The following is a 13341-nucleotide window of genomic DNA, read 5'->3' as shown; positions in this document are numbered from 1 at the left end:
ACTTCAAGCTGGCAGGTGATAGGTGAGACCAGGTAAGGGGGAAGATGGATAAAGTTAGAAGCTGGAAGTGTTTAGGTCAGGGGTTCCCAATATCCTAAAACCACAAGATATGGGAGCAGAATTAGGCCATTAGTCTGCTCTGCATTTCATCATGGCTGATCCATTTTCCCTCTCAGCCCCAATCTCCTGCCTTCTCCCTTTATCCCTTCATGACCTGACCAACCTCTGCCTTAAATATACAAAAATACTCGGCCTTCACAGCTGACTGTGGCAATAAATGCCACAGATTCACCACTCTCTGGCTAAAGAACTTTCTTCTCATCTTCCTATTCATCTCTAAAAGGACACCTCACTATTATGAGGCTGTCCTCTGGTCTTAGACTCCCTACCATAAGAAACATCCTCTCCACATTCACTCTGAGACCCCTTGCTTAATTGTACTGGTCCATGGCAAGTAAAAGGTTGGGAACCCCTGGTAGAGGTGGAAGAGTTAAAGGGCTGAAGGAGGAGGAATCTGATGGGAGAGGAGAGTGGGCCATGGGAGAAGGGGGATTAGGAAGGGAAGAGGGTGAAGATGGGAAGGTCTTCATTGAGTTCACAACATCCAATCTGCTCTGGTACCACAGTATTTATGTGGGCTGTCCTGCTGAGACTCTGGACAATGTTGGCCCCTCCAGGACATTGACAGTTGGGTAATTCAGTGACGAAAGGGCTGACGAACACAGAGGTGTGTACTGGCGATGTAATACGGCTGTCTGAAGCCAGCTTGATAGTGAACCTTGGAAAAAATGAGTTCGGCCACACGAAGGTCACTTACCTGGGAATTGTGGTGACACAGGGGCAGCTGGCGGCGATGCAAGCTACGGTGCAGGCTATCGCTGACATCCCAACCCCGACAGACAAGAGGACCCTCAGAAGGCTCTTGGAGATGGTGGGGTACTGTAGGAAGTTTTGCAGTAACTCTGCGGTTACCACCCCTCCCCCTCCGACTAAGCCCTTGCGAGAGAAAACTAAGTCGGAATGGGACGACCCTTGTTATTGTGGTCCGGGACGAAACCCAATGAGAGGTACATTGATCGCAATTCATCAGTGTTTTTGGCCACTATGAAGTTTGCTAAGTTGGAGCCTGGTAAGAGGGATTATTAATAACACATATAAAAGGAACAGAAAATGTGATGGCTGACTGTCTGTCAGGTGTTGACAACTTCAAACTCGCTGTATTAGCCAAATAGCTGATAAAGATGTATATCTGTGTGTACCAAATAATGTATTCATGTTTGTAATTTTTACCCCCGGTAAAAATCCTTAAAGGGGGGAAGTGTGACAAGAATACACATAGATTAAGATGTAGCTGTCCTGTGCTGGCACCAGTGGGATCAGCAGTTGGTCTGCCACCTGTCTTCAGGAGAGAGAGAGATAAGAAAAACAATGGAGCAGCATTGGGAGATGTGTAATGAAGGGACGGGAGAGAGAGTAACAGAAGGAGAGAGCTGTCAAGATCGGCTCCCCCTTTGAACCCTGAACTGTTTGAAGTGATGGACAGGCGATACCCCAGCAGGGGGATAAAAAGGGACAGGTTCACTAAGGCAGCACACACACGACACCCGAGGTAATGAGACCCTGGAAGCGGTGCGTCTCTCACAAGTCGGTGGGAAGTTTTGGAAGGCCGGTTGCGGGACCAGGCCATAGACGCACAGGGTGGAAAGGCATGATCGGCGGGAACCTGGTGTGTGTCCACCCTTGCCTGGGTGCCGGGTTCACCGCAGAGAAACGATCGTATCTCGAAACGGAGGGGGTCACGGTCAGTGACCTCAGATGACATCACAAAGGGCTCGCCCGAAAGCTGACTGCGAAGGTCTGTGTGTGGAAGCCCTTTTGAATATTCATTCATTTTGCTCTCTCTCTCCTTCCCTCCACTGTCTGCGAACTGAACTGAACTAAACTGAACTGAACTTTGCGTCACTTTGAAACTGGGCATTTACCCCTAGACAACGATAGAGCTTGATTGATCCTGTTATCTTAATTCTGTGTACATGCATGTTTATCATTGCTGAACTGTTGCATTCATTATCCTTTTGATTAGAGTACTGTGTTGCTTGTTTCTTTAATAAAACTTTCTTAGTTCTAGTAATCCAGACTCCAACTGAGTGATCCATTTCTGCTGGTTTGGCAACCCAGTTACGGGGTACGTAACAAAGACCAGTGGTCCCCAATCACCGGGCTGTGGACCGGTACCGGGCCGCAAAGCATGTGCTACCGGGCCGCGAGGAAACGATATGATTTGGCGATATGAGTCAGCTTCACCTTTCCTCATCCCCCCTCACCCACTGCTGAGCTTGAACACACGCGAGGTCATTACCCGCGCGTCATCCATGTCAGCACAGGAAGAAGATCAACTCCTCGAGCTTGCAAATGAAGGCGGACTTAAAAGTATGTTTGACATAACATCTCTGCCAGCATTCTGGATCAAAGTCAAGGCTAAATATCCTGAGATAGCCACAAAAGCACTGAAAACGGTGCTTCCATTTCCAACATATCTCTGCAATGAATGCAACAAAAACTAAATTGCAGAATAGACTGGACATAGGGAACCCACTTCGAGTATCGCTGTCTCCCATCACCCCTCGATATGACCGTGTTGTTGAAGGGAACAAGTTTTCAGCCCAGGGCTCCCACTGATTCAGCGATATTTGTGTGTTGCAATTAATTTATATGCGGGGAAATATGTGCTGTGTGTTTAATATCCAAATGTTACTTAAAATGTTATGATGCTATTGACTTATAAGTGACTTATATAACCATATAACAATTACAGCAAGGAAACAGACCATCTCTGCCCTTCTAATCTGTGCTGAACGCTACTCTCACCTAGTCCCACCGACCTGCACTCAGCCTATAACCCTCCATTCCTTTCCTGTCCATATACCTATCCAATTTAAGGTTAAATGATCATATCGAACCTGCCTCTACCACTTCCACTGGAAGTTCGTTCAATACTTACTTCAATCTCCCCTGTCCTCCCCTATAATTGACTTATTCATGCAAGGAAAATATGCGCTGTGTGCTTAATATTAAATTTGTTAGATAAACCCTTTTAGAAATGAAATTCAGTGTATTAGCCACTTATCACCTATATTCCGGTCGTGATTAACACCCCGCCCCCGTACAGAATCGCCAAAAACGATTTGTAGAAAAAAAATCGGCACGTACACGCATGCGCAAGTCACGCGTGCGCACTGGTGCCCACGCAAGTCTTCATGGTCGTTGTAGCCTATCTCGAGGTAAACACAACGTATCCGTTGGTAACCCTACACCCCACCCCTCCACCAGGTCGGCCAGTCCGCAAGAATATTGTCAATAAGAAACCGGTCCGCGTTGCAAACTAGGTTGGGGACCCCTGCTGTACAGTTGTGTTGTTAGCAGAACCGCAGATATTACATTTATTTTTCTGATCTTCGACATGAAAATATATTAAGAATGCATGGATTACTGATTCCTTCAGTATCCCTTCTGGCCACTGCCTGCCACTTGAAAACATACTTATTCTTACTCAAATCCTACAATTCCTAGCCGTTTGTCTACTTGCACATGCAGAGGAGTTGTTAGGCTGGAAGATAGACAAGTATGGAGAGGGAGGAGTTCAAATCAAGATTTTGTTTTTATAAGTTTTTAAAGAGTAAAGTCCTGTCAGAATATGTTAACCTGGGTCTCATTAATTCTGATCCATGTTTATGCCAATAAAATTAGAATTTGAACTTGGACATTGCACCTTCGGCTCTCTAAAATCTCACATGGTCGAATAAAGCAGTTGAAAGCAGCTATAAGTGTACGAAATGCAAACGAGACCAATCACTATTGTCAATTGTTTTAGCCTGCAAAGTCGATCACGTTCGAAAGGACTATCGGTTCCCTTTTCATGAAATGAAACATGGTCATAATGCTTTTGATGTGAGGTCGATTCATCTGAGAAGCCAGATTAACCCTCAACACATTTCCCAATACCAAAAGTAATGGGTTCACAGTGAGGGATAAACTTGGACAACGATCTGAGATCTCTTAAGTTTGGAAGAAGGCAAATGTAAAAAGAAAATACAAACGCTTCGAAAATGTCAGCAGTCTTTCAGATAGAAATCACCTATGTAATTAGATTAGTTAGTGGGAAGTCAGAAGATTCGGCAGTTTCTGAGAAATAGCAGACGGCAGCTGAAAAGCCATAGGGAGAGAAAAGTTGAAATGTGAAGGAATCTACTCAATGACACAAAGAGGATGTCAACAGTATTTTGTTTTTGTCAGATATACAAAGATTACAAGGAAAGCGAGAGTAGATATCAAATTCCCGAAAATGACACTGGAACGGTAGTAATGAGGGACGAGAAAATAGCGGAAGAACTGAATAAGTACTTTGCAGTATCTTCACTGTAGAGGACACTAGCAGCACACCGTATGGTCGGAAGTGTCAGAGGGAATACGTGAACGTAGTTGCTATTATTAGGAAGAAGGTGCCCAGGAAGTTGTAAGGTCTGAAGGCAAGTAAGTTACCTGGACCAGATGGACTACACCCCAAGGTTCAGAGGAGGTACCTGAATAGTTTGTGGAGTAATAATAATCTTTCAAGAATCACTACATTCTGGTATAGTTGCAGAGAAATGCAGAATTGCAAATGTCACTGCACTCTTCAAGAAGTGAGCGAGGGGGAAGAGAGGAAATTATAGGCTAGTTACCTTGACCTCAGTGGTTGGGAAAACTTTGGAGTCGCTTGTTCAGGAAGAGGTTTCAGGGTACCAGAGGCATGGTAAAATAGACATGGGTTTCTTTATGGGAAATCTTGCCAGGCAAATCTTATGGAATTATTTGGCGAAATACCAAGTAGGACAGGCAAAGCAGAAACGGTGGATGTTGTGGATTTGATTTTCAGAAGGCCTTTGACAAGGTGCCGCACATGAGGCTGCTAAGCAATTAAGAACCCATGGTACTACAGAGAAGATTCTAGCATGGGTAGAACATTGGCAGATTGACAAGAGGCAAAGAGTGTGAATAAGCAAAACCTCTTCCGATTGGTTGCCAATGACTGGTGGTGTTGCACAGTGGTCAATGTTAGAACCACTTATTTTTACGTTCTACTTCAATGATTTGAAGTGATGGTTTTGTGGCCAATTTTGCAGATGACACAAAGATAAGTGGACGGGCAAGTAGTGTTGAGGAAGCAAAGGGGCTGCAGGAAGACTTAGACAAATTAGGAGAATAGGCAAAGAAGTGGCAGATGGAATACAGTGTCGGGAAGAACATGATCATGAACTGTGGTAAAAGGAATAAAAGCGTAGACTAAAAGGGGAGAAAATTCAAAAATCCGAGGTGAAAAGGGACTTGGAAGACCTCGTGCAGGACTCCCTAATGGTCTTGCTGGTTGAGTCTGTGATTAGGAATGTAAATACAATTTTAGCATTCATTCTGAGAGGACAAAAAGAGAAAAAAGAAACATATCACGCTGGGAATTTATAAGGGACTGGTGACACCACACTTGGAGTCCCGTGAGCAGTCTTGGGGCCATTATCAAAGAAAGAATGTACTGCCGTTTGACTGGTTTCCAAGAAGGTTCAGAAAAATGCAAAAATGATTCCGGAAATGACAGGCTCGCCATATTAGTGCCGTTTGACGTCTCTGGTCATGTAGTCACTGGAATTTCAAGGATTAGACGGGGGTGGTGTGGTTAGTGTAATTTCATTGAAAGCTATCGAATGTTGAAAGGCACAGATGGACTGGGATTGGAAAGGATGTTGCCTCTATCTGGGATAGTCTAGCACCGACGTGCACAGGTTCAGAATAGAGGGACGTGCATTTACAACGGAGATGAGGGGGTTTTCCTTTAGCCTCAGAGTTGTGAATATGTTGAATTCATTAGCACAACACAGGCGACTGTGGAGGCCAGGTCATTCGGTGTAGATAAGGCGGAAGTTGCTAGGTTCCTGTTCAGTCAAATGCTGAAAAGTTACAGGAGAGGGCAAGAGAATGGAATTGAGAAGAAAAGCGATAAGCAATGATCAAATGGCAGAGCAGTGGCCCAATTCAGCTCCTATGTCTTTTGCTTTTATGGTCTTAAGGTAACGAAAGAACAAAAAAAAAACAATTTCTACAGCTAAAAAATGCTGAGGAAGGATATCCCTAATAAAAAGAGATTACCTTTGGTATATTTAACAGGTCCGTTAATACCTGACGAGAGAGAAAGAGAGCTATCGCTTCATTCCGATGGTGTTTCATTAGAGCTGAGGGGGGAAGGCTGGCCAGAAACAGGGGGAATTATTGAAATCATGCATGGTTCTATCATAGAACATACAACATTACATCCTTATATAAAGACCCTTCAGCCCACAATGTTGTGCTGAACTATTTAAACTGACAATCAAATGACTAACCGCTCTGTTCTGCCTACAGAATGTGAATATCCTTCTATTTCCCTCACATTCATGTGCCTGTTGAAATGTTGCTTAAAAATCCCTAAGGTGTCGGACTGTACCATCAACCCAGAAAGCTCATTCCAGGCACCACCCAGTCTCCGTGTAAAATATTGCCCCTCACATCTCCTCTGAGATTACACTTCTATCCGAATGCAGGCCCTAGGAAAGAGATAGTCTGTCTACTCTACCTATGCATCCAATGATCTTATAACCTCCATTGCGCGTGCCTTCTGATCTAGATAGCATCTTGGTAAACTTCTTTTGCACCCTTTCCAAAGCCTCGACATCTTTTCCGTAATGGGGCAACCAGAAATGTATGGAATATCCAGATGTGGCCCGAAAGTCGCAGCATAACCTCTTGACTTTTGAACTCAATGCCTCGACTAATAAAAGCAAGTGTTCCGTAAGCCTCCTGAACCACACTGTCAAGCTGTGTAGCTACTTTCCGGTATCTACGGACTTCGACCCCAAGATCCCTCTGCTCATCAAGATTGCTAAGATTGCCCTTGACAGTATTATCTCTTTCCATTTGGACTACCAAGGTACAGGATTTGTCCCGGTTAACCTCCATCTGCCATTTCTCCACCCATACGTACAATTGATCTATTACTCTCTGTATTTTTTTGCCAGTCAACTACACTATCCACAACAGCACCAATAAAGATAGAGAGGGAGATAAAAGGAGAGGTGTGTTGTCAAATCAGCGACAATGTCACAGTTGCTCTCAGTGAGGAAACATTAGAGGATTTATCCACTCAGACTACTAGACTAGACATTAATGTTAACGAAGGTGCAAACACTCAGGTGGCTTTGTACTACCCGCTTCCTATTAGCGAACTAGAGTTTGAGCATATAGATACTGAGATATGCACAGGTAAATATGGGGAAGATCGAAAAGCAACACGTTTGTTGCAGTGGGTGACTTCAGCATCTCCAATATTAACTGCAACATCCTCAGTGCAAGGCCTTCACGCTTGGCGGAATTCATTACATACATCCACGAGGGTTGCATATATCAACATATCGACAGTCCATGAACCGGGTAGAGGGGAGGGGTGAGGTAGGATCTGCTGTAGGGAAATGAACCTAGCCAGGTGACTGTTAATTCAGTGGGAAAACATATAAGGATCTGGGAATCCTTAGTTTAAGCAATGCATTAAAATGCTGGAGTAACAGAGCGGGTGAGGCAGCATTAAAAGTGGGAAATGTACAGTCAAGGCTTAGGGCTGCGACGAAACTCGACTGTTAGTTTCCAGATGAAAACAGGCCTGGAACCAATCCCTAAGGAACTCCATTATGCATCGACCTCCAGTCTGAAACGTAAACTCACACCATTGTCCTCTGCTTCCTACCATCAATCTAATTTTGTATCCAACCAGCTGAATCTTCCTGGAAGCCTTTCGATCTACTTTTCCATAACAACTTTTACGGGCTTCACTATTTCAAAGGTATCACTAAATCACTGAAGCTCACTTCTCTATAGGTCTGCTCTCCTCAAAAGCTGAAATCTCTGTTCAAAAAACAAAGTGGATTTCACAGATGACGAATCATATTTTACTAATCTGCACAATTATCTTTGCTCTATCTAGCTTGAAGGTTCAGTCATAGTCATACTTTATTGATCCCGAGGGAAATTGGTTTTCGTTACACTTGCACCATAAATGATTAAATAGTAGTAAAATCATAAATAATTAAATAGTAATATGTAAATTATGCCAGGAAATAAGTACAGGACTAGCCTATTGGCTCAGGGTGTCTGACCCTCCAAGGGAGGAGTCGTAAAGTTTGATGGCCACAGGCAGGAATGACTTCCTATGACGCTCAGTGTTGCATCTCGGTGGAATGAGTCTCTGGCTGAATGTACTCCTGTGCCCAGCCAGTCCATTATGTAGTGGATGGGAGATATTGTCCAAGATGGCATGCAAGTTGGACAGCATCCTCTTTTCAGACACCACCGTCAGAGAGTCCAGTTTCTTCCCCACAACATCACTGGCCTTATGAATGAGTTTGTTGATTTTGTTGGGTTTGTTGAGTTTGTTAACCTGTACATGCGATAGGTTTGTTGTTGTGCCCGAAGTGATTAGCTGTATCTCCGGAGATTAGTTGTCTGTTAATAAAGGACGATCAAAATGCTCTTATCTTTGTTCCGGCTTCCAGAGAATGGAGTGTTGGGGCAGAATTTCTCTTTGTTCCAACGAGGATATATAAAGATATTTTTCGAATGGAGAGGTTATATAATAATACGATTTTGTAAAAAAAAAGTACGTGATGTACTTCTGCCGATTTGTAAGGAGTTGTGAAACGCAGACATTGATGCATATTGCAGTAAATTAATACAGCCATTTCTTCTACCATAAAAAAATCAACCATATGCTTTATGGCATTTACTGCCTTTTGTTCGCCTTGTAGCTCTTTCTCGCCTTGAACTATCATTCACGGCTTCTGTAGTACGAAATAGATCATCAGTTAGTCAAATGAAATATTTGTGCGACAAATATTAGGGATGGCTGCTGTCATTACATTATTAGAGAAATATATCCAACTTGGCCATTTCACAACAATTTCATTCTAATATTTTTATCCCTGTATTTGCAGAAGTGGTTTTGTGATCGAAGATAAAAGTTTCTGGTTCACATTTAACACAAGACAAGTTATATTTAAAACAATGTTGCACATTCGTGGTTGAATTAGCTTCATCCATTATTTCATACATTTACCTATTATATTTACTAGATATTGTACCGTGGTTTTCAGCTGTTCCCTGAACTTTCTCTGAGTGACTGCAGAGATAAATGTGTCTGTGCAGCAACTTAATAGTTGGAGCATATTGACAGTTTCAATAAATATAGACTTGGGATCACTGTAACCGCTAACTTGATGGTCATTGGAAATTCTCTCATATAGGAACTGTAACAAATGTGTCATCCACAATAGTATGGAACTGCCTGAAACGGCGAAGAGTAACACAATAGACTTCCTCCTGCTCTCCATCCCTGCGTCAGTCTGATTGTTCCCACTGTTTTGGACTTGGAGTCTCTTCCGGGCTCTACTAGCTTCTAAAATGTGTCTGACAGTGAGAAGATTGAGCAAAAGGATCAAAAGGAATGGGAAACAAGGAGTGAAGAGGTGGTCGAACCAATCATAAACGCCCCACAATAGAGAAGTATAACGGACAGCTTTCAGTTTGCAATACCATGGTACATTGTTAATTATATAGCTGGGTTCATGAATGAAGTAGCATGGAATATTGATAAAACAACTAAGTAAACAAACAGTTGCTATGACCACAGATGCCGTTTTGTCGGTGCAATACTTCGCCTTCAGTTTCTGGCAACAAATGACGACAAAACGGTCAGAGGTGAAAGCGACGGTTAACCAAACAGAACTGACCCTGGCTGCATAGGTTATTGCAATAATGGCACTACACACTGGGGTGATGGAGAGGAAACTTCCTGGGAAATAAATGCCACAAATGCGGTTGATAATCACAGCGGTAATAATGAGGAGCAAATCCGTTACTGCCATGGAGACCAAATAGCGAGTGATGCATTTAGAGAGGCCACACTTCTCGCGGGACAGGATCAGAATCGCCACCAAATTAGCTTTAGGGAAAAGAAAGGGAGACACGGATGTTTATACCATAGACTGTCAACAGCAGCAGTACATAGACAAGAAAAATATACATTTTAGAACTCTGACACGTAAAACGCTCATGGTAATATGAAAATGGAAAAGTTTAAGTTAAATAAGTTAGGTTAGAGAACGCATATGCATGAACCGGCGTTCTCATAGGAAAAGTCATAAATAATACGAGTCGCTTCAACACTCGAGCCCACTCAGTCGAAATCATTGCTTATTATCCACATTTTTGTCATTTTCCTGCTCGCCTCTATATTCGTAATACGCAGTAAAAACACCGGTGTGTGTTTCGGATGATTCAATGACTGAGCCTGCATGCTGCGCTGAATTAATTCAGCATATTTATTTCCATACTGGTTATAAATGACCTCATGATATTTGGAGATTATGTTCCTGGTTTCGAAACACCTCGCCCTTCCCGGCCCCGACTAATAGCATCTTACACTGCCAAAGTACACTTGCTTTTTTTTCCAGAGCTACTCATTTATTAGGTAGGGAAACCAAGACGATGAATAAAACTCCAGTTAAGGTCTGAGGGAGGCCTCGCATAATTTGAACAAATCAGAGTTCGTCCGGTACTAGAACTTTCTTGTAATGTCTGCTTATACAAGGATCGCCCTTCCCGATGACATGACTTGTGTTCCAGGACAACGAGGTTCCAATTAACTGAAAAAAGACCAATCTTTGGGAAACTAAAACAACATGTTTTGGAATTAGATCACTTCAAATTTATCTATATTATATTCTATCTTCTATTTACTTTTAGAATTATTCAGAGATGTAATTTACTGACACATTTACTTGAATTTACCTTGCAAGCTTTCCGAGAATTGATGTTGAGCAGTGAGGAATTCAATTGGGAATTACACAAATCTGAGATCTTACTATATATAGTTTTCCACAGAAATCTTACATCAGTTTAAAAAAATCCGGTTTTATTATATCCTACTGATGTATAGCCTCGTCGCTAGCACAGTTTAATAATAGGTCTTTAGTTTTCGTTGCTGTGTGAAAGTCCGAGACACCGAGTAACGCAGGCTTACCCGTTTTCCAGTAGCAAAATATGAAAATCCAGAAATTTTAGTCCTGGGAAAAAGCCCCTGATCATCCACACGATCAATGACACTCATCATCTTATACACCTCTATCAGTCCACCTCTCATCCTCCATCGCTCCCAGGAGAAAAGGCCAAGTTCACTCAACCCATTCTCATAAGGTACGCCTTCCAATCCAGGCAACATCCTTGGAAACCTCCTCTACATACCCTCTATAGTACCGACATCTTTCCTGCGGTGAGGTAACCAGAACTGAGCACAATACTCTAAGTGAGGTCTGATGAAGGTCTTACATACCTGTAGCATTATCTCACGTCTCTAACTCATTCCCACGGTTGATGAATGCCAACATACCACAGGCCTTCTTAACAATACTGTCAAAGTGAGCAGCAGCTTTGAGTGTCCTATGTGACTGCAAGATCTCTCAGATAGAAACATAGAAAATAGGTGCAGGAGTAGGCCATTCGGCCCTTCGAGCCTGCACCGCCATTTATTATGATCATGGCTGATCATCCAACTCAGAACCCTGCACCAGCCTTCCCTCCATACCTCCTGATCCCCGTAGCCACAAGGGCCATATCTAACTCCCTCTTAAATATAGCCGTTGAACTGGCCTCAACTGTTTCCTGTGGCAGAGAATTCCACAGATTCACCACTCTCTGTGTGAAGAAGTTTTTCCTAATCTCAGTCCTAAAAGGCTTCCCCTTTATCCTCAAACTGTGACCCCTCGTTCTGGACTTCCCCAACATCGGGAACAATCTTCCTGCATCTAACCTGTCCAATCCCTTTAGGATTTTATAGGTTTCAATTAGATCCCCCCTCAATCTTCTAAATTCCAACGAGTACAAGCCTAGTTCATCCGGTCTTTCTTCATATGAAAGTCCTGCCATCCCAGGAGTCAATCTGGTGAACCTTCTTTGTACTCCCTCTATGGCAAGGATGTCTTTCCTCAGATTAGGGGACCAAAACTGCACACAATACTCCAGGTGTGGTCTCACCAAGGCCTTGTACAACTGCAGTAGTACCTCCCTGCTCCTGTACTCAAACCCTCTCGCTATAAGTGCCAGCATACCATCTGCCTTTTTCACTGCCTGCTGTACCTGCATGCCCACTTTCAATGACTGGTGTATAATGACACCCAGGTCTCATTGCACCTCCCCTTTTCCTAATCAGCCACCATTCAGATAATAATCTGTTTTCCTATTTTTGCCACCAAAGTGGATAACTTCACATTTATCCACATTAAATTGCATCTGTCATGAATTTGCCCACTCACCCAACCTATCCAAGTCACCCTGCATCCTCTTAGCATCCTCCTCACAGCTAACACTGCCGCTCAGCTTCGTGTCATCCGCAAACTTGGAGATGCTGCATTTAATTCCCTCATCCAAGTCATTAATATATATTGTAAACAACTGGGGTCCCAGCACTGAGCCTTGCAGTACCCCACTAGTCACTGCCTGCCATTCTGAAAAGGTCCCGTTTATTCCCACTCTTTGCTTCCTGTCTGCTAACTAATTCTCTATCCACATCAATACCTTACCCCCAATACCGTGTGCTTTAAGTTTGCACGCTAATCTCCTGTGTGGGACCTTGTCAAAAGCCTTTTGAAAATACAAATATACCACATCCACTGGTTCTCCCCTATCCACTCTACTAGTTATGTCCTCAAAAAATTCTATGAGATTCGTCAGACATGATTTTCCTTTCACAAATCCATGCTGACTTTGTCCGATGATTTCACCGCTTTCCAAATGTGCTGTTATCACATCTTTGATAACTGACTCCAGCAGTTTCCCCACCACCGATGTTAGGCTAACCAGTCTATAATTCCCTGGTTTCTCTCTCCCTCCTTTTTTAAAAAGTGGGGTTACATTAGCCACCCTTCAATCCTCAGGAACTAGTCCAGAATCTAATGAGTTTTGAAAAATTATCACTAATGCATCCACTATTTCTTGGCCTACTTCCTTAAGCACTCTGGGATGCAGACCATCTGGCCCTGGGGATTTATCTGCCTTTAATCCTTTCAATTTACCTAACACCACTTCCCTACTAACAGGTATTTCACTCAGTTCCTCCATCTTACTGGTCCCTCTGTCCCCTACTATTTCTGGAAGATTATTTAATAATCAACATTGCCAAGAGTCTTACCATTACTATTATATTCTGTCTTCAATTTTGGCCTACCAAAATGA

The 13341-nt window shown here is 43.0% G+C and overlaps 1 protein-coding gene across 1 annotated transcript in view; it reads right to left on the bottom strand.

The window, feature by feature from the left end:
* LOC140203628 (serine/threonine-protein phosphatase 2A 65 kDa regulatory subunit A beta isoform-like) overlaps window positions 1–13341 on the bottom strand; it is an 83838-nt gene that overhangs the window by 67394 nt on the left and 3103 nt on the right. The window lies entirely within an intron of this gene.

The sequence above is a fragment of the Mobula birostris genome, chromosome 10 (assembly GCF_030028105.1).
Source record: "Mobula birostris isolate sMobBir1 chromosome 10, sMobBir1.hap1, whole genome shotgun sequence".
Taxonomy (NCBI): Eukaryota; Metazoa; Chordata; class Chondrichthyes; order Myliobatiformes; family Myliobatidae; genus Mobula; species Mobula birostris.
The sequence above is the reverse complement of the archived record's forward strand: the minus strand, read 5'-3'. Positions and strand labels throughout refer to the sequence as shown.